At 40.3% G+C, this 27,755-nt stretch overlaps 1 long non-coding RNA gene across 1 annotated transcript; it reads left to right on the forward strand.

Annotated features, from left to right (window-relative positions):
* Positions 1-118: 118 nt before the first annotated feature.
* LOC143480465 (uncharacterized) lies at positions 119-27,447 on the forward strand. Its single transcript, XR_013121830.1, has 3 exons — positions 119-284; positions 524-646; positions 25,162-27,447. It is a non-coding gene; the product is annotated as an uncharacterized LOC143480465 (long non-coding RNA).
* The last annotated feature ends 308 nt before the right edge of the window (positions 27,448-27,755 follow it).

Consider the following 27,755-nt stretch of genomic DNA (forward strand, 5'->3'; position numbering starts at 1 on the left):
CTGGACAGCAATTAGAAGGTTTGGTCAGTGCGCTCTACTGAGCGCGCACTGGTTGCACACGGGGAGTAAAACTTCAAAACCGATCAAATCCCCGAAGATGTTATGAGGGAAAATGGCGAAAAAATAAATCGGATTGCATTTAGAGGCACGCTAAAGCAAAGAGTTATTTGGCCATTGAGAAGCGATGATGATGGAGCCATAGACGTCAGATATGTTTAATGTTGGGGTCTGATAGACACCGCCTCCTGGTTGTTCCGGTATCAGGGAGCCGCGGATAAAGCGAGGTAGCTAACCCTGATTTGAACGTGGAAGATAACCTACGTGCATTCAACAGATTGAATAATAATTTCATGGCAGTATTTAGCCTAGATATTTATCTGTTGATGCTACACATATTTCTTTTTTTTGCCTTGTTCAGGAAGGATGCGTGTTGCCTACATCTTTTTTTCCTTTACACGACATGTGAACTAATGCAGGCCTGTTAACTCTCTGATATCTCTGTCCTGTTACATCTCCCTTGCAGAGCCTTCACTGAACTGCCGTAGGACACGTATGATGCCCACGCGTTTTAGATCAAACTAAAATTGGACGTCGTGCTCTAAGTTCGGCTAGTTTGGGGGTTTGCTGAACCGAGTGGCCCATTAGAGTAAGTGGCTTTTATTTAAATTGCAACTGCGCACTAAGATGTAAATAACTCAGTTTGACCGGGCTTGAGTGGGCCAACTGTGCTCCCATGTCAGCATGTGTGCCGGCATTTTGTAAACAGGAGGGCTGGAGGACTTGGTGGTTGCTAGGAGAGAGGCCAGCTGATTCTCTCCTCCCACGCCTGCTGCAACCCTGTGTTCATCATTGCTTCGTCTAGCAATAGTGCTGTATATTGCTAGTGAATAGTGGAAGCCTGTGACAGCTTGATTCATGTACTATGATTTCCTTTTATATTTTCGTCTTGTATACATTTCGAGCGTGAATCGACTCCGAACGTTATTCTTTTAGTTTTCTGAAGTGCAGCACCGAAAGGCCACAGTCCAGTCCAGCCTACATCTTGATTGATTTGACCGACATTTGACTTTTCAAATACATTTTTAAATCCTTGTTTTGTGATATTTGAATATTTCATAACTGTCTGAGAATCCATAAACAACAGCTGTTACATTGAAACTATAGTCTAAACATATAGGCTAGGTTTTCACATTTAAATCGAAAAACTGCGCCCCCTAGAATGCAATACCCTTCTATACTCAAATCAACTCCTCTTCCTCTTCACAGAGCCCATGTGATTATGAAACAGAATTCAAAGCATGAAGACTGGGCGTCATAGAATGATGTTATAGATATATTAACAATGTATAGGTATAATTATCCTCACATTTTTCTATGTGGGGCACCGACGCAATTTCATGTAATTAGAGTGAAAAGGCTCAGTTTATTTTCAGCATTGGGCGCTGTTCGTCGTTTTGTCTGTCTTTCATGAAAAGAAAACAGGTTTAGCGCATTTTGTGTGTTTTTTCTCAAGGGAACGTGTTTGTTCTCCAACTTCTGCTACTTTTAAGATCGACTCGGCGCCGCTCGTTTCTTTTTTGTTTGTAAAATACGGGGACAAGTATCGGCAGCGATCCAGTGTTTAGCGGCAATGGCATAAACAACACGCGCACTGTTCCCGCCGCAAGTGACTAACCTTTTTGCAAAGACTGCACGTCATTTTCGCGTGTCGCTGTAAAGTCCTTCTAATGACATGCAATTTCTGGTTTGACAAAGGCAGCTAAAATTATTCCACTCATAAGCCCGTAAAAATAACCTTCTTTAAATCAATCCAAATTACCGAAGACGAGAAGTCAAAAGATTATCCGCGCATGTCACACAGGGAAAAAACGGTGAAAACGCAGCCAGCCACTGGCATGTGCCAAAGCACCCCTTTGATGGATAATACGGTTTCTCTGTGTTAGGAGTTATTACAGGTCAGGACCCCCTGATGCATGTCATGATGACTTCTAATTGCAATTTACGTAATAAGTAGGAGAGAGTTTTGGTAACTGGTCGAAACGGCGAAGAAATGATTAGGGACTTGTCAGAAATGACAATTTTCAGTTAAGCAGCTCTCTCTCTCTCTCTCTCTCTCTCTCTCTCTCTCTCTCTCTCTCTCTCTCTCTCTCTCTCTCTCTGTTAGGGTCTCTCGCATCAATTAACTCAGCTCCCTCTGGAATCTCACCACTGATCTGATTGACAGAGTGAACATGTATATTCATTATGATCACGACACAGGCAACTGGTCCTTCATGTCTTTAAACTGTTTGCTCAGTCAATGCCGTAACATTCTACAGTATATAGTGTTATCTGCATTGTTAATTTGTTTAAAGATAAAGTTCATCTTGTATATCTTAATAATGCAACATCGGCCCACTGAATATGTATTGTTAAAAAGTGTTTTTTTTTTCTCAAATGCTCATCAGACTACAGTACAAATTTCCTCACTGTCATTATCAGTTCATTAGCATATTTATATGTCATAAATGGAGCATTTTCTGCCTCTTGTGGCCTCTCTCAAAACTACAGTTCCCGTAAAGCTCTGAAATGCTGGCAGGCACCAGGGAGCCCCAGGTGGCCGGACTGAAATGAGATGAGGTGTGGCCATTCATTAGGCAGTGTTAGTATTGTGCTGATTAACAGCAAAGATGTCTAGAACAACTAAGATGCTGATGTCTGGACTCACAATGCCATAATACTGGACTCACCAAACACGGTGCCTCGCAATACTGAGAGAGGAGATGTGAAAAAGTAAGGTGGAGGTCTGTCATACTCTTGCAAAAATACTCACCTCACATGATCTTTATGCTAGTAGTATACTGGGTATTATAATAGTGAAACTGGGACTCTCAACAAAAAATAAATCAAATTCAACTCTAACATTAAGTATAGCTGTACCAAAGTGATTTGCATATTATATATGACTAATTAACAACTTACTAATTACCTAAGGACACAATATCAGCTTGTGGAATCCTTGATATGTACATAGTTTGCTATTATTTGCTTTTATAATGTAATCCATCTCTCATCTCCAGCCCGCATCTTATAGCAGTACGCCATGGAAAAAACAAACACACTAAATTGGATGCTAATATATGATGTGTCTTAGGAGACAGAGGCAAAACAGCCAGCTGTCATAAGGTGGGCGCATCAAAGAGAAGTGAGCATGACTGATGTTCAGCCAGCTCTTCACAAGGGCCACTCATCAATCTTTCATAGGCCTCTCCAGCCACCGTACCCCTCCTAACACACTTCCCCCATTCACTCGTTCCACCTAACCTGCCCTTTCACTTACATCCGATTGTCTTCTCCGAAGGCTTCATTAAAGCCAAAAGAGTATCTGAGGGTACAGATGAGAGACCCACTGAAGTGTTAGCCCAGCAGGAAGGCCTGCTCATATAACGACAAATCAGGTGTCTGAACTTGATGTTGAGATCCCCTTTTTTGAGCAGAGCCCCTTTTGAAGGAAGTGCAACAGGTTTCAAGCACTTTGAGATCCCCTGTAACTTTATGATAAGATACAAAAAGATTTGTCATTTGGCACTTGATACTTCCTCTACATAACTGTAAACACAGGATATGATGTAAGAATATCCTAAATGATGTCCGTTAGAGCTGAACATGAGGCCATGCTTGCTCTTGTCAGTCCAACCACCACAATATTGTGAGCTCTTCTCAGGGGTCATCATGTAGGCACCTCCTTTCATCGATGTTTCCTTGAAATTAAGTCTACCACACCTTCAGGAGGCTCAACCGTGGTCTGGTGTCCCACCCTCAACCCCCTCTAAGCTCACTTTCGAAGCAAGTGCACCATACACTAGCCAACACAACTGCACTTCTTGAGAACTATTCCACTATCAAATATGACTGCATGTTTTACTCACTATGCCACTAACAAACAACATGTAAAATCCACAATGGCCTTCCTACAGACCAAGCCGGTACAAAGCCCCACTGGCATCATTAATGTATGCTCAGTGCCGCCAGCTACACATGGATTTTACCTACATTTGCTAGGAATAAATAAACCCTGTGCACAGTAAGAAAATCCATTTTGATTAAAGTCAGATGTTGGCAGAAGTCTCTGCAGAAGTTAAAGTGCCTTGTTGGAAGCACATCTCAGTTATATTTGGTTGATTGAGGCATACAAAATGGAGGAGTCCCTTGGAACAGCTTTGTCCGCTTGTGTTTGTTTTACGATATGATGGCTGTGCTTTGGCAAAGCTTAAAATCCCCATGGTGAAACACACTTTCTGCAATGACACCTCTGAAGACTCAACAAAAAGGTCCTGTTTATAATGCCATAGTTTTCTGGGTGAAATTCAAATAACAATGGGATGCATATATACTGCCTGCTATAATGCCAGTACCCTGATTGAAGTGTGAAGTAAAGTGTTTTGGGTAGGGTCTGAACAGATTCTGTCTGTTCTTTGGTCCAATGCTTGATAGCACTGCTTGGGAGGAGGGGAGATCGATCTGTTGGGATGAACAGATCTTTGACCATGTTTTTGCATGGTCAAAGTGATACTGAGTGTGTTCTGAAACATTTGAAGGTGGCATATAAAAGGTAACAATAGAAAGTTCAAAAGCACACAGTAAATTAATCCTGAAGAAAATATCATTTTCCAGATAACAGGAATCTAAATACTATTTTCAGTGACAGCTTAAACAATATATATCTTCGATTCTACCCAGCATGTGAAGGAAGTCCTATGATCAAGTTTGCAACTTCTGGAGCACTCAATTTAAGACTGGGAAATCACAACACACCCAACACACCAAAGGACACAGACCCTTCAGAAGCAAGGAAGCTGCATTCACAAAGGTCTTGTCTTTGTGTGTTATTTATTATTATATTTATCAGCAATTCTTTAACTAATTGTCCTCAAAAATCATTGTGGACGTGACCCATTTTTTATTCGGAAAACTGTCGTCTGACAATATACAAGTTTGCCAAACTAACTGTGAAAAATGTGGGCACTGTATTTTCTAAATTACTACTTTACGATGCATGTGTCTTAAAAGGCTAAGCCATTTGAAGAATACAGTACTTATATGAAATTATATGTCATCTAAAAATGTATACTGTTATTCTGTTACATACAGAATATAATAAAAGCTAGCATGTAATATTAAACCAATATTTGTCCTGGAGGCTTATTTGTGCAGGCCGTTCTACACCTGATTTCAACTTTCAGCTGAATAATTTTAATGTGTGTTAACCCTAGTAAGTAAATGTTGCCTCATCTTATTTTGGTTGGGATATTTACCAACAAAAGTCATGCTTTCCCCTTGCTCCTGTCAGGCTGAAACATGGCCATAAACAGAACGTAAACACACAGCTCGATTGCACCACCATCATGTAAGAAAGTATTTCTTCATTACACTGGCCTGGTCTTATTTTTGATACTTAACCAGAAAATTGAATAGCAAACATCAGAAAACATATTGCAACACTGCCAGGGGCAGCCCTGTCGCACCCCAAATAAAAAACAACAAAGAGCACCTTTAATTATTTTGTGTCTCCCAATAACAACTTTAATTGGCTCGCCGAGGCAGGCAGGGCCCACGGCGGCAGAGCGTTCATTCAGTGGGGACTTAAAGGCGACTGATACCGTCCCCTAATGGCTCCTCTCACTGGTTCTAGAGTCACGGGCCGCTAATGACTCAGTTGTCACCACTCTCGTTATCGTGGGGCCGACCCCAGCAGGCCATCACCAGGGACAGGCATAATTGGTGCCGGGGTGTGGCTAGAATTAGACTTGATGGCGGTCACTGTTGCATGGATGAGCGGACTTGATAATAGACTCCCGGGAGACTGTATTAATCTACAGTTTCAAACCTGCAAATTGAACACCCATGCTTGGAGGCCTCTCCAGGTGCCACTGGCATCCTATGTTCTTTAGCAGATGTGTGTGCAAGGAGGATACAACATTGCTCTTCACTTTAAAAGTCAGAAGCACAGGTGAGGTGAGGGAATTTTACCTGTGGAGGATTTACTGTAACTTCTACTTCTAACTTGTTTCATGTCCTAGTGGTACCAAGTGGTAATGTGAAAATGTGTTTATTAGAAAATCCCAATTTACATCTTTCTATACTAGAGAACAAAACATCATGACATACAACCAAAGTCTGATGACCACAATGATTAGTAATATGTGCAGTATTGCAACTGCTACCAGTTAACAGTAACAGCTCTTAAGGGATCAGGGCAGGAAAATATACAAAGGTTATATTTTTCACCCAGAATGAGCAAGACACCTCAAAAGTGCTCTATACATGTTATGTGGGCCAATTACTCCCATGCAATTAGAAGATGGTGAATCCAGCCATTTTGGCAGATTTTGTCATGGCAGTGGGAAATGTGTGGACATGCCTGTCAAGACACACAAGTGAGTACATCTGCTCTCAGTAGACCGGGGCCAGCAAACAAACAACAGCATGTTTTCAGTCAGGAAAAGAACATCACTTGACTTTTTGTTTCATATCGGATAAAATTTCAACACATTTTCTATGTAAATTCTTGAATGTGGTGCCATTTTAAGTTTTGAAAGCACTTGCAGCACTTTTTTTAATACAGCTGTGACTACATGCTACATTTTCGTATATATGAAACTCACAATTTTCACTTTTTGTAAGGTTTCTTAAAATGTGTCATTATAAATATTGAACTTAAATTTTTTAAATGTTTTTTATTATTCTCACCTTACTAAGAAATGAATGCGTTCAAAGACAAATGTGATTAGAACATGCATAAAGTACCAAGCAGAAGCACAGTCATCATTTCAAGATATCCACTTCCCCAGCACTTATTCTCATATTACTTTAGACTACAGAAACAAGTATAACTGATGTTCCACTTATATTTAAAAGATTAATCAGCTGAAAACACTTCTTAACTCCTGTGGAAAGTACTGTGTTCCACTGTTTTGCTGACACCCATTCAATTTAGGCTGTGACAAGCTGTGGGAAGCCCCACCCTCCCTACAAGGCACACACTGTTGCCAAGACACGAGGGTTTTGCTTTTATATTGTCGTTCCAAACCACAGAAAACATGTTGAGAAGGACTCCTACAGAGATCCCTTTAGTGGAATGGATCATTTGCATTAATGATGTAAAAGTCTCTTCCAACATACACTTTAATATTACCCGTTCATGTGAATGGTCATATTGTCCTGCTATTCCTGAGCAATTTGCCTGTACTGTTTACTATTTGTGTACAATATTCATTATTTTCTTTGGTCACTTTTCAGAACAAGCTCTACCTTTGCCCCTAAAGCTAGGTGTTGCTTGGTTTTAACATCTGGATGGGGCCATGCCTGGTTCTATACAGGATGCACTAGGATTCACTGTGCTGTTGCCACTTCTTGGCATGATTCCAGCTAACGCTTTTTAAACTGCACAGGCTCAATGAAAATAAGAGCCATGCTTGTTATGCATGAGCTGTGATCAAAAATAGAACACTTGTTATATGTAATCTTGGTTTTGTCAGAGATTGATAACCAGTGTGGAGAGTCCGTCACACATGCTCTCTGCCTGGGAAGGGGTGGAGCCCCCATGAAGGGGTGGAGCCCCCCAGGAAGGGGTGGAGCCCCCCAGTTGTCTGCTGTTCATCACTGCCTAAATGCCTGATGAACAAGAGTGTGAGCATGTAGCAATGAAAAGAGAGTGAAGAATAATTTTTTTTCTAAATGCACTATGAACTAGATTTTCTAAGTTTACTTGCCTAAGAATCTAAAAAATCTGTGGATAGACATGTTCTGCATGTTTGTTTTAAATGCAAGAGAATTCATTATGGATTTATATTGCAGGTTGTTCTGTGTTTCCTCATATTCCTGTGTCTTTGGTGATAGAATTTCAGCAGCTAAGCAGTGTTAAAGCTGCTGCTATCCTTAAGTGTAACAACAATGGTATTATCCACACTCTCTCTATCTCACATACACACACACACACACACACACACAGCCATCTGCTATGTCTGTCAGAGGACCTGACAGCCTTACCAAATATCACAGAAGCTGCTGTGTGATGTCACACAAGAAACAGCTTCCAAAGCAATCTTCCCCCTCTCCCACTACAGTGGTATCATCCTCAGTCCCTTTCATCATACACTGCTCATGCTGTTACTTTATGTTACACTGAATACTTACATCAGTTTTCATGTTTTGGGAGTTTGAAGATTATTACCTCATAATCCACTGGGCAGTTCAATGATGTCATGGTGTTTCTAGTGCCTTTTGTTGCTGAATGTTCGCTTCCTTTGATGACAAAACATTCAACTGTATATATCCTCTCAATGGCACTGAACACATTGCCTCTTTCTGCACTAATTAAAATGCTGCCTGTCATTTCCAGAGATTTGCACATGGGGGAATTGGGATGAACATCACAGTTATTTGCATCCATCAGCTCTGTAGCCGATTACTTTTCTGTTCACTAAACCCGAAGGTTTTTCATGAGGTTGAAGTAAGATTATTCTGGCACCATCTTACCACATCTTACTTTGACCCCACCCTACACCTCTCCATCCCCCTCCGAAGCCAACCACCAGTGTGCCTGGCACATACAGTATATAATATGTAGCTAGTTAATTGCAAATCATCTGTGATGTACACGACTGCCTCACTAATTGCCGCTGGAAGCTGTGCTCATTAGCTCATCTCATCTGGCTTGGTACACAAGCTAAACAACCTGCAAACGATCCAGCAATTACTGTTATTTTACCACTCCGACGCCAGGCGCGCATGAAAATAGCTGTGGTAAATAACAAAAGACATTTGGCTGCAAAATGTCTAAAAATGCTTCGCCACAAGAAGCGGCTCATTAAGGAACATTTGTGTGTTGTTTTTCTTTTCCCTTAAAACCACGCAGCAGGGCACTCCTAAAGGGCTTGCTGAGGCATTCTTAAGGGAAGCAGCACGCCCACAGATCATTTATTGACCAAACTGAGTTTTCTTGTTTACCAATAAAGCAGTGCTACAGTGACGATGTGTGGGTAACATACATCTCACATGCCACAGCCCACATCGCAATGGGAGCAGATCTGTGCAGCAGTGACACCGTGTTTGTGTGTACGTGTGTGTGTGTGTGTGTGTGTGTGTGTGTGTGTGTGTGCATGAGAAAGGAAGAGAGACATTACATATACTTTCTGTCAGGTTCTCAGTAGGCACACACTCTAACACTTTCACAGACTATTCCAGATGCCCATGCATTTATTCATTTCTACAAACCCGCACGTCCTGCCCTCTATGGAGAAGGATTTGTATGCAGTAGGAAGATACTCTCATGTGTTAATCGCAGCAAAGTGAGATGGTACCTCAGCTGGGTTGCACCAAAGCACTGGCAAGAAACCAGTTTCCCTTCTAGGCTGTTGTTTGAGTCCCACAGAAACACGAGGAATGTTTTGTGTTATGCCTTTTAAGCAAGCTGGTATTATCCTGTTTTAAATGACAGCCAGCACACCTCGGTTTCTGATCACTCTGGAAGCTATAGAGCTCCCCTAGAGCTCTGATGCCAAGCATGCAAACTTAAATGGAAGCGTTAAATTCAGTGGAAGGTTTTTATTCTCTGTTTAAATGAATCTATTTTTTTTTTGTCTTCTGCTTTTCTGAACTTTCACACATTCTTTGAGATTATTATCATATTTAGATGCAAGACATAAACCTCATCATAAGTAATTAGGAGTATATTTTTGGCACAGAAGTCAACAGCAACAATCTGAATAAGAATAAAATGAGCAATATGCCTTCATATTATTTTCTTTTTGTGCATCTCTATTTGGTCCAACTGCTACTGAGAGAAAAGTTAACATTGCTTCTCTGTTTCTTCTGCCTCTCAACAATGTGCAGCCATGTGAGCCTCCATCAGGAACTGTTAATTCAATTTCAATTCATTTACATGCAGTGAAGAGACAATGAGTCAGGTACTAGCAAAAGTTGCATTTGCCTTTTTCACATATTTGTATGAAAGGTCTAGAACGGACCATTAGTGTTTTAGCTCTTACATCTGCCACACAATCAGGTTCTCTGTTGAGTCCCGTGCAGAGGATCCTGCTATAGTGACTACTCTGCCATCCAAAGGCATGCTGGGTCTTTGTGGGCAGGTTTCACACTAGCCTACGTGAACGCGGTTGAACAGCTACATGGGTGACATATGATGCAGGCTGATGTACGTCATGAGCAGAGAATACTCTTGATACTCTGTTCACACTCTGTTCACACTCTGGACATGTTCTGATCTTGCATGACCTCGTGTGTGTGTGTGAAGCCGGGTCACACAGGTGTGGTACGTGTGTTCTAATGCTGAGCATACACGTTATCCACTCGTATCAATGCCTTACAGATGAGATTGGGTAGCTTGTCTGTGCAGGCATGTACCTGTGTGAATATGTCTGAAAAGAAAATACATGGAAATACGCTTCTGAACCAGCTTTGTGAACCAACCTAAAAAAAAAGATCAGGATGAACAGCAGTGTGGATGAAATATTAATAATGATATAATAACTTCTATCTTTTTCTAACTCAGTTTCATTCATATATGTTTATCATTTATACAGCATACTCATCAGACCAGATCTGATGACAACATGTTAATAGTAATGCAAGGCCTTGTGGAGATGGTCTTACTGTTATTAAATAACACTTGCCAGATTTGCCTTAACTACTTGGTTAATGAGGTTCACATCTCATGTGATATGATATGCAGTATTAATTATTCTCATAATTATAATATTGTTATAATTATTATTACTGGCACACTTCTTTGGCAGTGAAAAACCAAAAACTGTTTCCAGCTGAGCACAGTGTGGTTCTGAGTAATAATCTATAATTCTTTGTCATTGTTTATACTTTTTAAAAAGTTACGTTAAAAGAAAAGCAAAAATATTTTCCCAAAATAAACTGGAATGATTTTGTTTTTAACATCTGGCAAACTGCAATTTTGACTGATTTAAGTCAAGGACACAAGGGGCCACCAAAGCTATTGACATTATTTCTCAAGAAGAGCCGTTTATAGATTACAGGTGAACTCCAATCCAGCTGAGTAATAACCCATTGTGTTCATCTGTCTCCTACGCTTTCTTTAGTGATTGATTACTTAATGTTGGAAAAAGCCCAGAGCCCAGAAGATGTGAATCATTATCCTCATTCAGTGGATCTTGGATCTTTGTAAAAATATGTGGTTTCTCACCACTTTTTTTAGAAGGCCAGCCATAAAACATCAAGAACACTAGTTTTCATAAAATAAAATAAGGCTTAAAGCAGTTTATTTTGTGTTTTGTGCTTTGTGTGTCCCCATTTTTCATCTAACAGCTTTTACATAAACATTTGGTGTTTTCAGGATCAGTACACCATGCATAGCATTTAAAAGGAAAGATTTTCTGATTTTCCTTTCTCTTAGTTGCCCTTTAGCATAATGCCTCATTTTTGCATGATGTTGCAATAACACAGAGTTGTTAGTGTTTGTTTGGTTATATTTTGTGACAGAAAAAAAATTCTCTGGCCTGTGTGTGTGTGTGTGTATATTGTGGAGGGGGGGGGGGGCAAACAAACCTTCATTATGCATTCAAACACAACGCTGCTCTGCTCTCCCTCCTTTTCGCTCCTCCATCGACTGGCACTGCCTTTCTCTCAAATTCTATTTTACACACATGCACAGACACACACAACTCACTTTAATGTGTTTATCGAATGTAAAGCCATTCATTTTCAAAACCCTGCCTCAAAATCATTATCTCTCATTGTGACACATGAAGGAGGGGAGAAGAGATTTTGCATGTGGGCGTACGACGGGCTTCTGTGTGCAGTCCTCGGAGGGAGAATGAGAGAGAATGGGTTAGCTAAAATTAATCAAAAAAAGAGGGAGCGACTCCAGAGGAGGGGAGGAAAGGCCATTAGTGTAGGCATGATTGGCAGATAGAAGGACACTCTGTACTGCAGACCTGGGTAATTATTGTAGGTGTCTCACAGTGTGTGCGTGTTTTTGTGTGTGTGTGTGTGTGTGTGTGTGTGTGTGTGTGTGAGAGAGAGAGAGAGAGAGAGAGAGAGAGGTGGTCTGGAGAAAGAGAGAATGGAAGGAATAGCGAGTAATAGAGGAAAATTGTTTGGTAGAAAAATAAGAATGACAAATACACTAGTTTATTTTATCATCAAACATAAAGGAGCACATCTATGATGTAGTGGAGGCTGGCCAGTGTGTGTGTGTGTGTGTTGTGTGTGTGTATGACTCCAGGTCCATTCTCAAGGAAATTCAACCACTCTTTGTTCTTGTTCTTTATGAAATCCAATTTTTTCTCCATGTGCACAAATCATTTTGTCTCAGTCATGGTCTTAAGCTTTCAGTAAAATTCTCATTGATCCCCTAGGGACAAATCTTTTAATATTTTGCTCACCTGCAGTTAACATTATTTTCTGAAGTACAGTGAGAACAAACTTTCTTTGATTGACCATTAAGAATTAATTCCCTAGGCCTGCGTGAGCCTTTAAGTCATAAAATTTTCCGGCAAGCACAATAACTAGCCGTCATTTAATGCTAAGGTCAGTATGTACCGGTTTTGAAAACGCCACCATGAGACCTGCGTGAACCTTTAAGGCACAGAATTTTCAAGCAAGCACAATAACTATCCGTCATTTTTCTAGGGTCAGTATGAACAGGTTTTCAAAACTCCTCCCATGAGCCCCTGACTGTTGTGCATACTGGGCTAACATTGTCTACTGTTCCGTTTGCACAACATGCGCAATTCAATATATCGTGCGGTAGAGTGAAGGACTACCATTTTCGCTGCGACCTATCGTCGCTTTCTGCAGACGTACTTCTCGTGATGTATCAGTGGGCTGTCGAGTTGGCCTTGCAGCATGCCTGCTCCAGTGCGCGCGCTAGATGAGGCGCCTTGAGCCGGACTAATGAAGCTCAGGTTTGAGTCTTACCGTCTCGAGCTTTCCCAGATTTTCCGCTACCAAGGGAATCTATTTAAACAAATAAGGAACATATTGTAGCAGGGCTCATTGTGGAGTTAATTAATGGAGCAGACGCTACAGAAACTCCGAGTACACCCAGTCCCAATTATCGCGGGAGCAGGCAGGAGCTGATTTGCCATTTGTTATATTAAGTATTTCGGATTAGCCGAGTCCAGGTGTAATTAAAAATTGTGCCACTTGCACCCGCAACATGTGGAAACTTGCTAATTCCCAACTTTTCCCCATTCCCTCGTGATATAACAGATGGTGGGAGAATAAAGGAGAGGATATAGGCCTATCAAAAAAAAAACGTTGCTGTTGAATGGAAGGTAGCTACCTTCATAAATTGGAATTTGGCAACATGTTCTTGTTTGACATAGAAGTGAGGGCAATGAATGAAATTCTGTGGGTTTTTAATGAATCCTGCCAGCTTTATGAAAGGTTAGTCGAGATTACCTAGGCTAATTACATATTCTGCCTGCAAATCCAAAATAATGGCCATAAGGTACTGTTTTGTGGGGGTTCTGCTATGGTTGAAAGCCTGAAATCACTGTAAATGTGTGGAAAAGAAGTATAGGCAACAAACTATATTATGCTTTACTCTAGTCTTTTTCTAGTAATTTTACTTAAAACATAACCTCTGGGTGTGCAAAGAAATACTTAAGGAGGTTAAAAAATCATTCAGCACTAGCATAATATTTGCAGGGTGTGTTGGTTCTGCAGTTTGGCGTGTGTTGCCACGGGCCCAGACAGTGGCGTCAATAAGGGGGCGACTTCATTTGAGTGCGCGTGTGCCCAGTGACGTGGGGCCTCAGTGGGAATCAGGGGGTTGACATGGAAGACTTCAATCACAGGTCATTTAGCACAGTAGGATTTCTGCTCCATCACGGAACACACACACACACACACACACACACAAACTCATGCTGCAGTAAATACTGCAGGCTACACTACGTCTTGCTCCTGTCTCAGATGATGTAAGCTGTTTTGTCCCATTTCCTTTACACAATGTCAACATGCAGTCCAAAAGCAACACTTGTGGTGGGCATTAGTAGAGTGGCACACAGAAGTACCTACCTATTTTTTTTCCACACAGCTCGTACGTGGTGTAAGTTGGGCGGATGTAACAAATGTACATTAGCGAGGACTAAGTGAGATGTGCTAAAGGCGTACGTGTCTTTAGGTGCTGTAAGTGATATGCACGTCCATTTCACGTTGAGGCACCTCGAAGAGATGATGAAGAAGACGAAAAACAAGCTGTGTTGTTTTTCTAATGTGGACAAACAACTGTCCATCAAATCACAGTTTGTTTCAGAGTGCTCAGACAACTGTTTAAAACATGCAAATGAGACGTGCGCGCCGCGGCAACTGTGAACGTGTCATCAGAACGAGTGCAACAAACAATGCTGTAAAAAAAATCACTACAGCCAAACCCCACGAAACGTGGAGCAGCCGCAGTGTCTGAGAAACGGACCTTTTGCCGCGTGTGTGGTTGTGTGTGTTATGTATACTGTATGTGTGTGTGTGCGTGTGTGAGAGTGTGTGTGTAATCATCATCCCACGTCTATGTGACCTTGCAGACAGCAGTTTTGCTCAGTGAGCGGAGAGGATGTTTTTCCATGTTGCCATGGTGATGGTCCATCTGCCATACAATAAAAGGCTTATGCCTTTAACTCCAAGCCTACAACGATCATAATTATCTGTAAACATCTCTGTCAATTATATATATATATATATATATATATTCAAATCCTAGGACAGTTCTCAGGGGGAGTTCATGTGTTAAGGGTAACTCACCAGGCACCAGGGTGCACAAGTGTTTGAGGTGTAGCTCTTCAATCTGTATTTAAAGACAAATATGGAACACAAGCAGTTTGTGAGCCATTAATTGGCAGATCCACCAACAACGGCACGACAAAAGGGGTCACAAATCTTTCCCAGACATGACCCCAATTTATCAATCACAGCCTTTCCAAATCCACTTTCATATCATGCACCAATTTCTGTGGAATCTGTATGAACCACCCTTTTCCTCAGTCCTTCTCTCCTGCAACCCCACCCTGTGGTCACCCACCATACCCTACTTTTTTACCTCCTCGCTTTATCTGCCCCCCCAACACCCCCTATTTTCTGCCCCACTGCTTCTAGAGCTGGTGACTGGATGACATACTGAGATTAAGACAATGGCCAAACCTCACTCGTAGGGTGAAAGGAGAAAAGTTTGTCCCAAAGGAAGCAAGATTCTCATACAGCTTATTTTATCATTTATATTATATAAAATGTTACATTTTCATTTAGATTTATTGAATTTATATTTTTATTCACAATACAAACAACACTTGTCTTCTGTGAAGTCCTTTGGGTGTAAAGGTTAGTAGCCTAGCTTGTGGTGAATTGACGATCTTCAAAGATTATTAATTAATCAAGCCTTTCTAACATATTTATATTGTTTTTAGTAGTAGTATCATCAACATTATTGTTATTATTATTATTATTAACAATAACTCAAAACAGCACTAATACTGTGATCATATGTAATAATAAAAACCTTTTTCTAGTCATATTAATAGCACAAGGTATTAGTAAGCAATACCACAAACAAGTCAGATTAATGAGAAAAATATTTTGATGATACATTAATGTGTCAAGAGATACGGCTTCTGAAGAATTTTGTTTAATTAGCCTAGATTTTTGCTCATATACCAGACTGAGGTCGACACCGACCGCGTCACAAGAGGCCTTCACACTATTCTTTGTTTAGCACTGCCACCTAGAGGCATCATGAAATATGTCAAGAGTTTAATCTTTGCAGATCTTTGCAACGCTTGGGCAAAAACTATGAAGGACGTGAACGTCGTATCAACGCAGATTTACCTAAAGCTATAAAAATTCAACTGAGATTCAAGAAATTGTCAGATGTAAAAAGGAAAGCTATTTAATTGACATCGTCTGTATTGATATCTGTTTGATCAAAGCGTAGGCTATATTGGATTGAAACGGTCAAATGTCATTGTATACTTAAATTTTTATGATCATTGATAATGAATGACCACATTAAATCTCCACAATAAATATTTTGCGTGTCGAGTTATGATGAGCTTTGGCGCGGAGCACGCTGTCTGATATGTTGTGCTGGCTAGGGGGCGCTGTGTACCACATTTTACTAACCAGTAGACTTAACTATCTGGCCCACACTTTACATTTTTTTAGCAGATGTATTAAGAAGAGATACTGTCGTTTACCGGTTACAGTATGTATCTTCTTATAAACTGAGTAAAAGTTCACAAAAAGTTTACTTGTTCATCCTTAAGCCTTACTAAATGTGAAAAAAACAGGTCATGAAACTTGTGTAAATACATTTACTATGTCAAATGATTTAAAATACACACACACACTTGTGAACGCGACCCATGTTTGGTAAACATAAAAAAAAGACAGAAAGAATGATCTATAAATGTAAGATCAAAGAAATTGTACAAAAGTGAACATGCATTGTCAACAGTTTACGTACAGGTCTGATATCTATGCTACAAGCTATACCCATTCAAAAATTCACATCTGACAATTACAGGACAACTTTGAATTAGTAGATTATCAGTCTGCTATTTGGAGAGCAGACTGATTTAAACTAGCATTTTTGAAGACTTCCATGTGAACAAAGCGCAAGATGCAGTCTGCTGTTGATATGGATGACTTCAGGTTCAGCCATGCAGAATTACGTCACATGGGCGTATCACATATCAAATCTTTTCCCCCTAAAGATCTTCGTGCAGTTACCACACCTTTACTTGAAAATAGTTTAAGGTTTCTCACCATACACTGTGCGGTGTTTATTTTCCCGTTGGACACTGCGGGCATGTGACTTCTTTAGCACGTTAATTGATTTGATTGACTAGGCCGGTTTCTTGGCCCAGTGACACTCGAGATAAGTGTAATGAGCCGTGTCCTGTTAACGACCAACTTCAAACCTCTTTGGAAAACTTCATATCCTAATCCATACAGTATAAATTAACAGTCCGCTTGTTTATCAGTGTTGATAAAAAGAATGTAGCAGATTGTGGCCTTGTTGTTTCATAGTTTATACTACATATGTTCTGGTAATCCATGGCGTTTTACTTTTGGCTAGCGATATACGTCGGATGGTCTGTGTCTTGATCAAAGTCGCAGGACGGTGGCTTAGTCAAATGATTCTGCTGACGGAGTTCCAACTAAATGATTGCTACGAGGAATTGCGCACATATCAGTCGGGTCAGCTCCAGTCTATTCTACTGTGGCCTATTGGGCCAACATACCAGCCGATACAGGCGTCTGCACATCACACCTTCGCCATTAAACTCTTCGCGTAGGCACGTCCGTTGATTTTAGAAAGGAAGTCGTCGTCTGACCAGCGTAGCATGTTGGTGATAAGGTTTTCTTTTTGAGTTTTTAAATATGTATTTGTTTCAGAAATGTCTAAACCGAAAGAAAAAACAGCCGATATGTTTTGCGAAGGCTGCATAAAATGGTGGCAGCGCTGTGGATGGTTCCTCGTGGTGTCCTAGCCTGTTTCACAGCCACAACTGCATCTAGTCTGGCAACATTTATTTCACCTCTGATTTGGGAGAACCTGTCCTAAAGCACCGTGACTTCATTTGTCACTTTCAGGATAACTTAATTGGATCTAAACCTAACAATAACGTTTTATCACAGACAAAAAGAGAAAATATGTAAATGACTCTTGGTGGAATATCACATACCGTCATGTTTGGTTATAGGACTTGTTGAATGTATTTCTCTTGGCAGAGAACATGCACTGTAAGAATGTTATTTTAGAGCGTTTATTATTATCGTGGTGTTTCATGAACACTATCGCCGACTATCCTTTGACCACTGGTTTCGAGAAAACGGTTACAAATGTGTGAATTAGAAATCAACAGAAGTGCATATCTGCAAAGAAATAGCCTCACAGAGTCAGGCTGAAGACGAGACTACATAGGAAGGAAAGCATTATAAGTTGGTGTAACAGACAGTGTTATCCTCGTACTAGGCACACGAACAAGGCCAATATGGGAGAGAAACGTGATTGAGCCAATTGAAGTCATAGTGTTTGGATGGCTGGGTGCCGTCGAGTGGTGCAGCGACAACTACAAGGCCGGCGTCTCGCTATCTCGCACCCTGCCGCATTAATATCGTCTGAAACCAAAATGGGGGAAAATGGAACGAGAGAGGGAAAGAGGATGAACATAGTAGCGAACAAAAGTCCAGCTGTGAGCCTGTAGAACCAGCAGCTAATTGAAGACGGAAAAGATGGAAAGCTGAATGTGTCAGAATACGGTAATTTACATTTGAAATGCATCCACAGCGTATTACTTTCACAAAGCCTTTCATTGAGCAGTCAAATGAGTGTTTCTATGGATTTATTTGTTTCGGTTATTTATTTATTGATGTTTTCCGTCACTGCGGTGAATGGTTAGCTGTATGAGGCAGGAGTTTGAGCAGCATTGCAACAGCAGGTGGCAACTCTAGCAACATAGACAAATCTGAGCGCAGCCACACGACCTGTCAATCAGTCCCTGTTTCCCCCCCGAAGAGTATAACATGTAGGGAAAGTTTGTATGGTTTTATGCGAGTGTAACCTTTTTATATGTGTGTAAACTTATCTAATAGAGCAATTGATTTCTAGCAGCAATTGAGATTAGTTTGAAGACTAGTTTTAAGATTTGAGACTTGTTTGTCTGTTAGATTACTGCACTTTACTTGAGGCTAGCCCACAGGCCTGGTGATTTGGCAATGAAAGCAAGTAAAAACATGAAAAATAAAGGTTCCTAGTTCTACTTTTGGTTAAACTACCTGTGTACTTTCTCAGTTAATATTTTACATGTGTTGCAGACTGTCTTCCTTGAAAACAGATGTCAGCAACAAATAAATGTCAGATGAATAGAATTGCAAGTTTTTTTATATCATGTTGTACTATGACACTGTTTAGTTTTGCCCAAGGGCTATATGGAGATTATTTATTATAAAGCAATGGTCTACACACACAAGCAAAACATTCTGATTTTCAAGAAATACAGTAAGTATAGTGATGCTGTAGAGATTGTTAGAGTTCACCTTATAGTGTGGGGTTTAACAGTGGGGGATTAACAGTGTTCACATTGTAATCTGCCTGCATGGGGGATTAACATTGTTCACATTGTAATCTGCCTCTTCAAAGCCTCTTCAATGCCATTCAGCACCTCAGAAATCTGTTTTGAGACTTTTTGAGACAGTTTTAGCTGTAACCAACAATGCTGTCATCAGAATCAATAATCGCCAGGTATGTAACATGTACAAAGAATTTGTATTGAGGCAAACATCCTGAACAGTTTAGTTATACAGTGTAGTCTTAATTAAACATAATTAGAGTTGTTTTAAAGTAAAAGTTATTTAGAACAGAGGTGTAAAATTTGTGTTCAGTACAATACAATACAAAACATCTGTGGACAGCCATTATGTCCTGAGTTGGATACAGTATAACATTTGGAATGAGTTAAATTGGTAGCTGTGCGTACTTGTAGTCCTAACAGTTCTAGCTAAAATGAAACAGATGTTTGACTAGTGCAAGCAACAGAGTTATGTGCTATAATCAAGGAGGTGCTAGTTTACAGGTTAAATTGCAAGGTTGCCCGCTCTGGTTAATGAGTGCCACAGCCCCGAGCTCTTTTTTTTAAATCTGTTTGTCACTATGATTGTTATGAAAGAGAATGTGTATAGTAGAATATATATGGTGTATCAAAAGTAAGAAGACACTCATGAAATCTGAAGGAATTAATCTAATGAAACGTATTCAGGCTATCATTTTTCTCCCAGTCCTGATGAATTTTCACCAAAAAACATCTGACTGAATGCTAGCACAAGTACCATCTATTCTTTTTTTGAGATGAGAATATTAAAATAAAATTATTTTTATCAGTGTTTCCTTACTTTAAAAAGTATGTTTCCTTACATTTGGAACATCCAGTATAATGACTATAGTTATTAACATATTTGTTTGATATCAGCATGTCTTACATTAAATTACATTAACTCGTATGTGTATGAGCTGACTTCTGTGTTTAAAATATTATTATAATGTTCTTTTATATGTGGGTATTGGGAGGTGGCACTTTTGTCCTGTCAGCTGATATGAGTATCTTAATTAACCAACTTCAAGAGTAATAGCCAATTAATCATTAAAATCTGAATGTATCAGTCACATAGTGAGCTTTGTTTGCCTAGACTATGGATTAGTTTTGACACTACCGTCCGACCCCTGAGGCCATCTACAAACACATGGCACACCAAAGACAATAGAAAATATGTGATGGTCTGGACCAGAGACCAGGTGCGCTCATTGCCAAGGTTGGAGACAGCTACCCTTGCAAAGAAAGGCTCGATGGTGTTGGGAGTTAAATGGGCACAGAAATGCTCTGTCAAATGAAATCACTAATTATGACCTCCACCAAAATCCCACAGTGCAGTGCAACTGATGGCTCCTATAATGGGAGCCATTGGCATAATGAGGGAGAGGGAGAGAATTCGTCTAAAAAAGGGGAGCCGTACGTTGAATGACATCTCTGATGCCGAAACCAATTAGATTGGGCCGAATAGAGCGGACCTGATGCTACCCCCACCGCCACCATCCACCCCACCCTGCCCGCCCCCTTTTCGTGAATTTATTATATTCTGTCACAGACGCAAGGCTCAATTTGTCAATTCGGTATCGGGTTGTGTGTGCGGTGGAGGGAAAGAGGGGACCGAAGGAGATTGACAGGGGTTGGAGGGCCCAGGGAACAAATGAGGGTGTCTGATAATGGGCATTCCGCGCACCGTGTGACATTTCCTACCCAGCTGTCCATGGGCCCTGTCTGCTGCCGAGAAGAATCGGGCCCTTTGTTCAGCCCCACCACTGAATGAAGGCCCAGAGCAGTTTCCCAGAGAGGAAACTGAGAGGCTAATAGAGCGAGTGCGATGTGTTGCCAGGTTCTTTCATTATGTCCACATTTTCCGAAGGACTGTGTTAACGAGGCGGCGCCTCAGGTTGAGGGTAACAAGCTGTCTATCACTCCGTACAGACACACACACACACGCAGGGTGAGGGAAAGAGAAGGAGAAGAAGATAGAGAGAGGAGAGAAGTATGGTGTTAATGAGAGTCACAGAAAGCATAGGCTTTTCCATCCAAACTACTCAGCAGTGAAGTGGGTATAGAGCCATGCCTATGTGGTAGCTTAGTAGCTGCAGACAGAATAAATGTAGAATCCAGAAGCATGAACAGAGGCATGTACTGAAGTTTAGATTGATAGTAGACTGGCAATACAGTTTAATAAAACCTTTTAATTTAAGTTTCTACCCTGTCAGGTATATACATTGTTATTTTACTAAAGCAAGTAGCACATGCGCTTTTTTCTTGACAGCAAATGATTGATGTAACTAAGAAAAATGCCTTGTATGTGTAACATACCTGGCAACATACTGATTTCTTGTGCATTAAATTTTGCAAAAAATTTTTTATTTTTTTTTTTAGACAATTTGGGCAAGGATTCTCTATTGATGGCATGTCTGCATTTGTCTGTAGTATGTGGCAGAGGTGGGGACTCGAGTCACATGACTTGGACTCGAGTCAGACTCGAGTCATTAATATTAAGACTTTTGACTTGACTTGAAAAAATATTCAGAGACTTAGACTTGACTTGGACTTTTACACCAATAACTTGGGACTTGAATTGGACTTGAACCTGTTTACTTGCAAATACTTGATTTTTTTTACCCCAAATCTAAATTTTAAAACGCATATTAATATTTATAAAGTGCGCCCCATTAATTTCATTTCCGTCCTTCTGACGCAGACCAGTCCTCTGCTTTTCCACACTCTGTACGTGTGTGTGTGCATGAGCTGCAGCACAACCAATCAAATGGGGGGTTGGCGAACGTAAATTTTTACCGGGCGGGTTGTAAAATGGACACAAATTAAGTATTATATCGCGATCGATCGATCGCCAGTGGTTGGTGCCAGAGCGAACTAGTAACTCATTGAATCATAGATGTGGATCAGAGGTAAATAAACTAGAATTTTTCCGGCGTGAGAAATCGGATGTGTGGCGTGAGAGCGTGTGAAGACGGTCAAATGCGTGTGTCTCACGCTCAATGCGTGAGAGTTGGCAACCCTGGGTTCTGTATCTGAACTCGGGGAAGAGAGCCTCTCTCTGTCACCATCATAATATCCAGTTCTATCTCAGCATGGATTGTGTATTTGAAGACATCTACGTCGAGAAAAAAATATATTGACAAAAGTGGAGCGAGTTTTCAGCTATGGGGACATCATTCATCGTGCACAAATGACATACAGACTTTTGACCAGCAAATGCAATGCAGAATAGTTTACTGAAATGTCTAAAGTTGCAGATTCCTGTTAATTGTTCAGTTCTTATATTTGTTTGTCTTGTGTCACTCACACATGTTCTCCAAGAAACCAGATAAGAGAAGAGAGGGAAAATGCTGTTATGGTTCTTTGTATTGTACTGTGAAAATATCAGCACTTTTTATTTAAACATGGAGTTCTACTTATGACTTTTTCACAGAATATTTATTTCTGGAAAATTGTAGTTTAAAGTATGAATATTTTTGCAGCTAAGTTTAACAAATTGAACTGTGCAATAAAGAGGTGTAATTTTAATTTTTTTTATACTTCGTGTTTTCAGTTGCACATGTTTTATCAAGATTTGAGGAGAATACAGATTTTAAAAAGAACGCATGTCTGTTATTTACATTTAAAATATACCTGCAACATTGGTAAAAAAAAAAAAAAGACTCGAAAGGACTTGAAATTCCAAGTTTCAGACTTGGGACTTGACTTGACTATTGCCTGTCTTGACTCGAGACTTGACTTGACTTGAGTGTCTTTGCTTGAGACTTGACTCGGGACTTGAGGTATAAAGACTTGGACTTACTTGAGACTTGCAAAACACTGACTTGGTCCCACCTCTGGTATGTGGTCATGTGACCAAGGTTATTGTCAAAATACCAAGGATATTTTCAAAACTCTAGACCCTAGTGGTGTTACAGTGAACCACTGCAATGCTAAAAACATTTCCCTGAGGTACATTTCAACAGTATCTGTAAATTCTGGGTAAGTAGCAGTTTACATCAGTGATTTAACCTCTACGCTTTCTTTTGGAATTGGTGGCTTTTTCCAGTAATGTGGTGGTAGTGTTGTTGATGATGATGATGATGATGATGATGATGATGAAGATGATTGGTCATGGAGCAAGTGGAATTCCCAATTATGACACTGTGCTGCATTTAGAGACATGCAAATCAGCCTTCTGTTTGAAATGTGCAGTTAGTGAGGTACAAATTAAATTTTAAATTCTGCTCACCGAAATTTGTTTCAACTGGTTTGGGACATAAATCTAGCTTTGGTTTTAGTTTAGTTTTCCCTAAGACCATTAATACTTTTTTACAAAATGTTCTGACAACCTCTAATTGAATATATGGGGGTCTTTCAGTACTTTTTCAGAATGCATTCTACTGGCATAAACAGGAATCTATGCCCTCCAAAAATGTTTATTTAATAATAAAAATAAATTGAATAACAGCAATTTGACCTTAACTGATGGTGAAATCTTAGCATGTTGTGAATGTTCTAAAATGTTTTCTATGTGGTGGTTCTTTACTCATTCAGTGGTCATTTGGTATGAATCTCCTCAATATGGACAATATGGAGACAGTATGATGTTCAGAGCAAACTTTAATACAGACCTTGCAAACAATGTAGTTTAACACAGAAATTGTGTGTGCAACTTCTCTGAATTATGGGTCCAGATGTATCTGCAGTGAGGTGCAATACAAAAGGATTTGCTAAGCCATACAAATGTGTTGATTTGTCAAAATATGACACTGTACTGGATGTTATGTGTATTTTACCATCTTTGCTTTTAAATATTTTTCCTATGTCTTCAGTAGACTTCAAAGAAGAATCACACACATTATATATACATCATATACCACCAAAATAAAATAGTTTTGGCATAAAAGCCTTTCTCAGATTACTCACCATTCCTTACTCACCAGTCCACCACTGATGGCACCTATATAGAAGCAAAGATTTACATTGTTATCATAAGAGTATCATGATCAATGATCAATGTTTGTCTCCTCTAAGAGGCATTGAGTGCATGAAGGAAACACACAAGACCACGGCTGCGTTTACCTCTTTTTGTTTTTATTTTTTTAATTGGCATCACAGGACTGGCATCTATACGTTTTCATTTTGGATCGGAGGAAGGAAGAGGAGTAGGCTAATAAGAAAGAGACACGTCCACACTTACAGACATATCGGTTTCATTTGCATGGTGCATAAATGTATGGATCAGGGAAAAAGCCATTTTAAGGTTCAGATATTCATTTACTTGTAAATTTACTTGTAAGTTTTAAATGTTTTCCTCCTTTCTTACTCTTTGTTTTAATTACTGTCACGTATATGAACTCTCGTAAAACATGATAAAACATGGATGATCCATGAAGACACAAATCAAAATAAAGGAAAACCATACTGTTGGAAGGTTGTTATTGTTTGAAATCACAGAGCAGATCACTGTCTACTGCACATGGATGGTGGGGAGGAATATGTATTTGTCTTTCCTAAAAACTACCGTGCTTCAGACACAGTGAAACCAATTTAAGACTGAATGAAAAAGGTACTTAGCAAGTTTTGAATTGAATCTGTAATTTCATCATGATGTGGATGTGTGCTTCAGAAATCACTCGTGTATTATGGAGTAAGTGTTTTGCACTGTGGCATTTACCTTGATGCCATTTACCTTCCAAGCCAAAGGTCTGTGCATTTTGTTGCTGATAATTCAACACAAAACTTGACAACACTAATACCTTTCCATTTTTTAGGGGGGTGGCTCCTTTCAAAAAGCAATGCCCACTGAAGTGTAGGCTTCTCAAATGATGCACATTACATTCTAATTCCTTCAGGACTTCCTTCTGTCTCATCTTAGTTTTTACACCTTATTCAATTCATTGTCTAGTTAATGTGTCTTATTAAACTATGGGGTATAAGGTCATTATTTAAAAAAAAAAGAAATTGCCCCCTTTACTTGGAAAATAATGAGACCCAGGGACAAGGAGAAACTCCTTTCATCTCATCTCTGTCTCCTCTCTCTTCTCTCCTCTCTCAGGAAGCTCAGAGGATTGGCCATTTTGAGGGGGGACGGGGGTGGTCAGGATCAGTGAGGTGAGCTTGTCCTGCTGGGTTCCCTTTCCTCTGACCTTTCCAGACCTGCATCCCTGTCACAACACATCACCTTCCGGCTCTGACCTATTAAACTCTACTGGCCCCGGTCGCTTTGCCAAGTTCCCGTGGCGACGCAGCCCCCCCCCCCCGCAGCACTCGTATCACTATCCCAAACGGGCGGCACGTAGCACTCCTAGAGGTTCTCTCAACATGTCAGCCGAGTGAATAAATAAATAAACAAGCCAGGGTTGCACGGGGCTCGGCGTTACTGTATTCGTCTTGAAATTGCTGTACAATTGGCTGACGTTATTGGAGAATAACGAATAGAGCTGTGGTAACTAATGCATTGGAGTTCCTGTCATAATGCTCTTTGATTGGTTTTTAAAGCGTAGGCAGCTTGTTGATGTGTGTGTGCCCTGTACATGGACCATCAGAGCTTAATTAGGTATAAATTAAGTAGCCAATTAAGTACATGTTATACTATTCAGTTTAAATTAAATGTGTATGATGGCAACTTTCATCGACTTTCATCAAATAGCAAAGGACAGACTAAAAGAAAAGACAGTTTGGTGTTTTCAAGTTACCAGCACAATAATATTAATTTATTTGTATGTTTGATTTAATAAAAACACATAGACACACATGTCAGTATGTCAGTAAGTGTATTGTTTTCACATGTAAGTGTATTTGTGGCAGTACCCTCCCCACCCTCCCTACATCCTTTGTTCCTGCGTGTTGTACCCGTGACAGAAAGACCGACCATGTTTGGAAGCAGCCGTCTCCTTTTTGTTTTCGTTTTCCTTTTGTTTGTCTGCATGCTGTATTGGCTCTTCTGCGCACAGCAGACTCGCTAGTCTGGCATGTGTACACACACTGTTCCCTGGAGTTTGTTGTGGGCTCATTCCGCCACATGGCTCTCCGTGCAGAATGGAAGTTCTGGAGTTCTTTTGGGAGGCATGGATGGTTCCTCACAGCATAACAGGGATATTGAACCACCACCATCTTCCAAGAGATGACCTGTTTCGGCTTTCATGCTTGAAGCAGCGAGGAAGCCGAGATGTGAGTACCAGCCGAGGGAGAAGAGCCCCAGTCAAGCTCCATTCACTGAGGACCAAGTGCTTGGTTTCCAGTACCACCTCATTTTTCATGGAGGGGAGTCCTCCCTGGAATTTCTTTGGTGGTGGCTAGTCCCTGGCTAGTTATGCAGGCAAGCTGGTCAGTCCAGTCGGTCATAGTATCCAATTGTGCTTTGTGTTTGCAGTCATGAGCATGGTGGTGGTCAACCTGGTCAACATAAAAGCCCCATTGACTAAGAGGGCAGCAGCTTTTCACCCAGATGACAAGAGGGGGGTTGGACATAGGGGTGATGTCTTCATGCTCTGTCTAGGTAATGATTTCAGCCAACATAAGGAGGCACCGTCTCCATGCCTAGACATTGTAGGATCTCGGTCAATGAAAGTGAGAGCTGTCTCTGTGCCTGATCGACAAGAGGCGCTGATGGGGCAACTGGACAGCTTCTCAATGCCTCCCAATGCAGTCGATCTCAAGGCCCATTCATGGAAATACTTCTTTGGAAGGTATAGTATCCTCCATGTGTAGGGCTTTGGAAGGTGTAGTATCCTCCATATCTAGGGCTTTGGAAGGTGTAGCATCCTCCATGTCTAGGGCTTTGTAAGGTGTAGTATCCTCCATGTCTAGGGAATGCCCAAAATGCTCTCCATGCCCTATGCCCCATGCCGGGGGGGTTGTGTGGTACCTGTTGTGTCCCCTCCCCCACTCCACTTTCCCTGCTGTGTAGGCGTTTGCATCCTAGGAAGTGGGCATTTGGTGGGGGTGCTATGCCCGCCAGCATCAGCCTCTGTGAGACAAGGGTGGTGCACATAGCTTTATGTTTTGTTTTTTGTTTTGTGTCTATGATTTGGTGGTGTGTGTCTGAACACAGTCACCACAATATCTATGTGTTGTATTCTTCCCTTCATAAAACTTTTGTGTTTTTGTGACCAGTTGTTGGTAATATTATGTTGACTTTATTTAGTTCTGATTTGTGCACTTTCAGTTTCGTTTCGTTGGTTGCTCTTAGCTCTTTTGTTGGATTGAACTCTTAAATAAGTTTAACAATTAAATATATGTTCATTTTGAGCTTAATAAACTAATTGATGTGTATTCTCCTTAGCCAATAGAAAAGTTTTTTTGACTTGACTGAATTGTGCACCTTGACTGGAGTGATGAACTCCTGGTAGTGAAATTTATTGTATTTATTTATTTTGATTATTTTCTCTCTTTGTTCTTACTCTCTGGTGACAGTCATTTTTAACCATGGATGTTGTCACATGCTGCATTTTTCTATGTATCATAGAAAAATGTGTTTACAATTTATCAAAAGAAATTATATTTATTATTTATATTTTATTTATAGATACATTAACAGTGGATTAAAAACTCAAGTAGCATTATACAAATGCTCATCTTTAGCCTGCTAAATCCTGTAATCTCCAAAACTGCATTTTAGGTTTCAATAAATGATATATGCTATTTTTG

Source organism: Brachyhypopomus gauderio, chromosome 17, assembly GCF_052324685.1.
Source record: "Brachyhypopomus gauderio isolate BG-103 chromosome 17, BGAUD_0.2, whole genome shotgun sequence".
In the NCBI taxonomy this organism is placed as follows: Eukaryota; Metazoa; Chordata; class Actinopteri; order Gymnotiformes; family Hypopomidae; genus Brachyhypopomus; species Brachyhypopomus gauderio.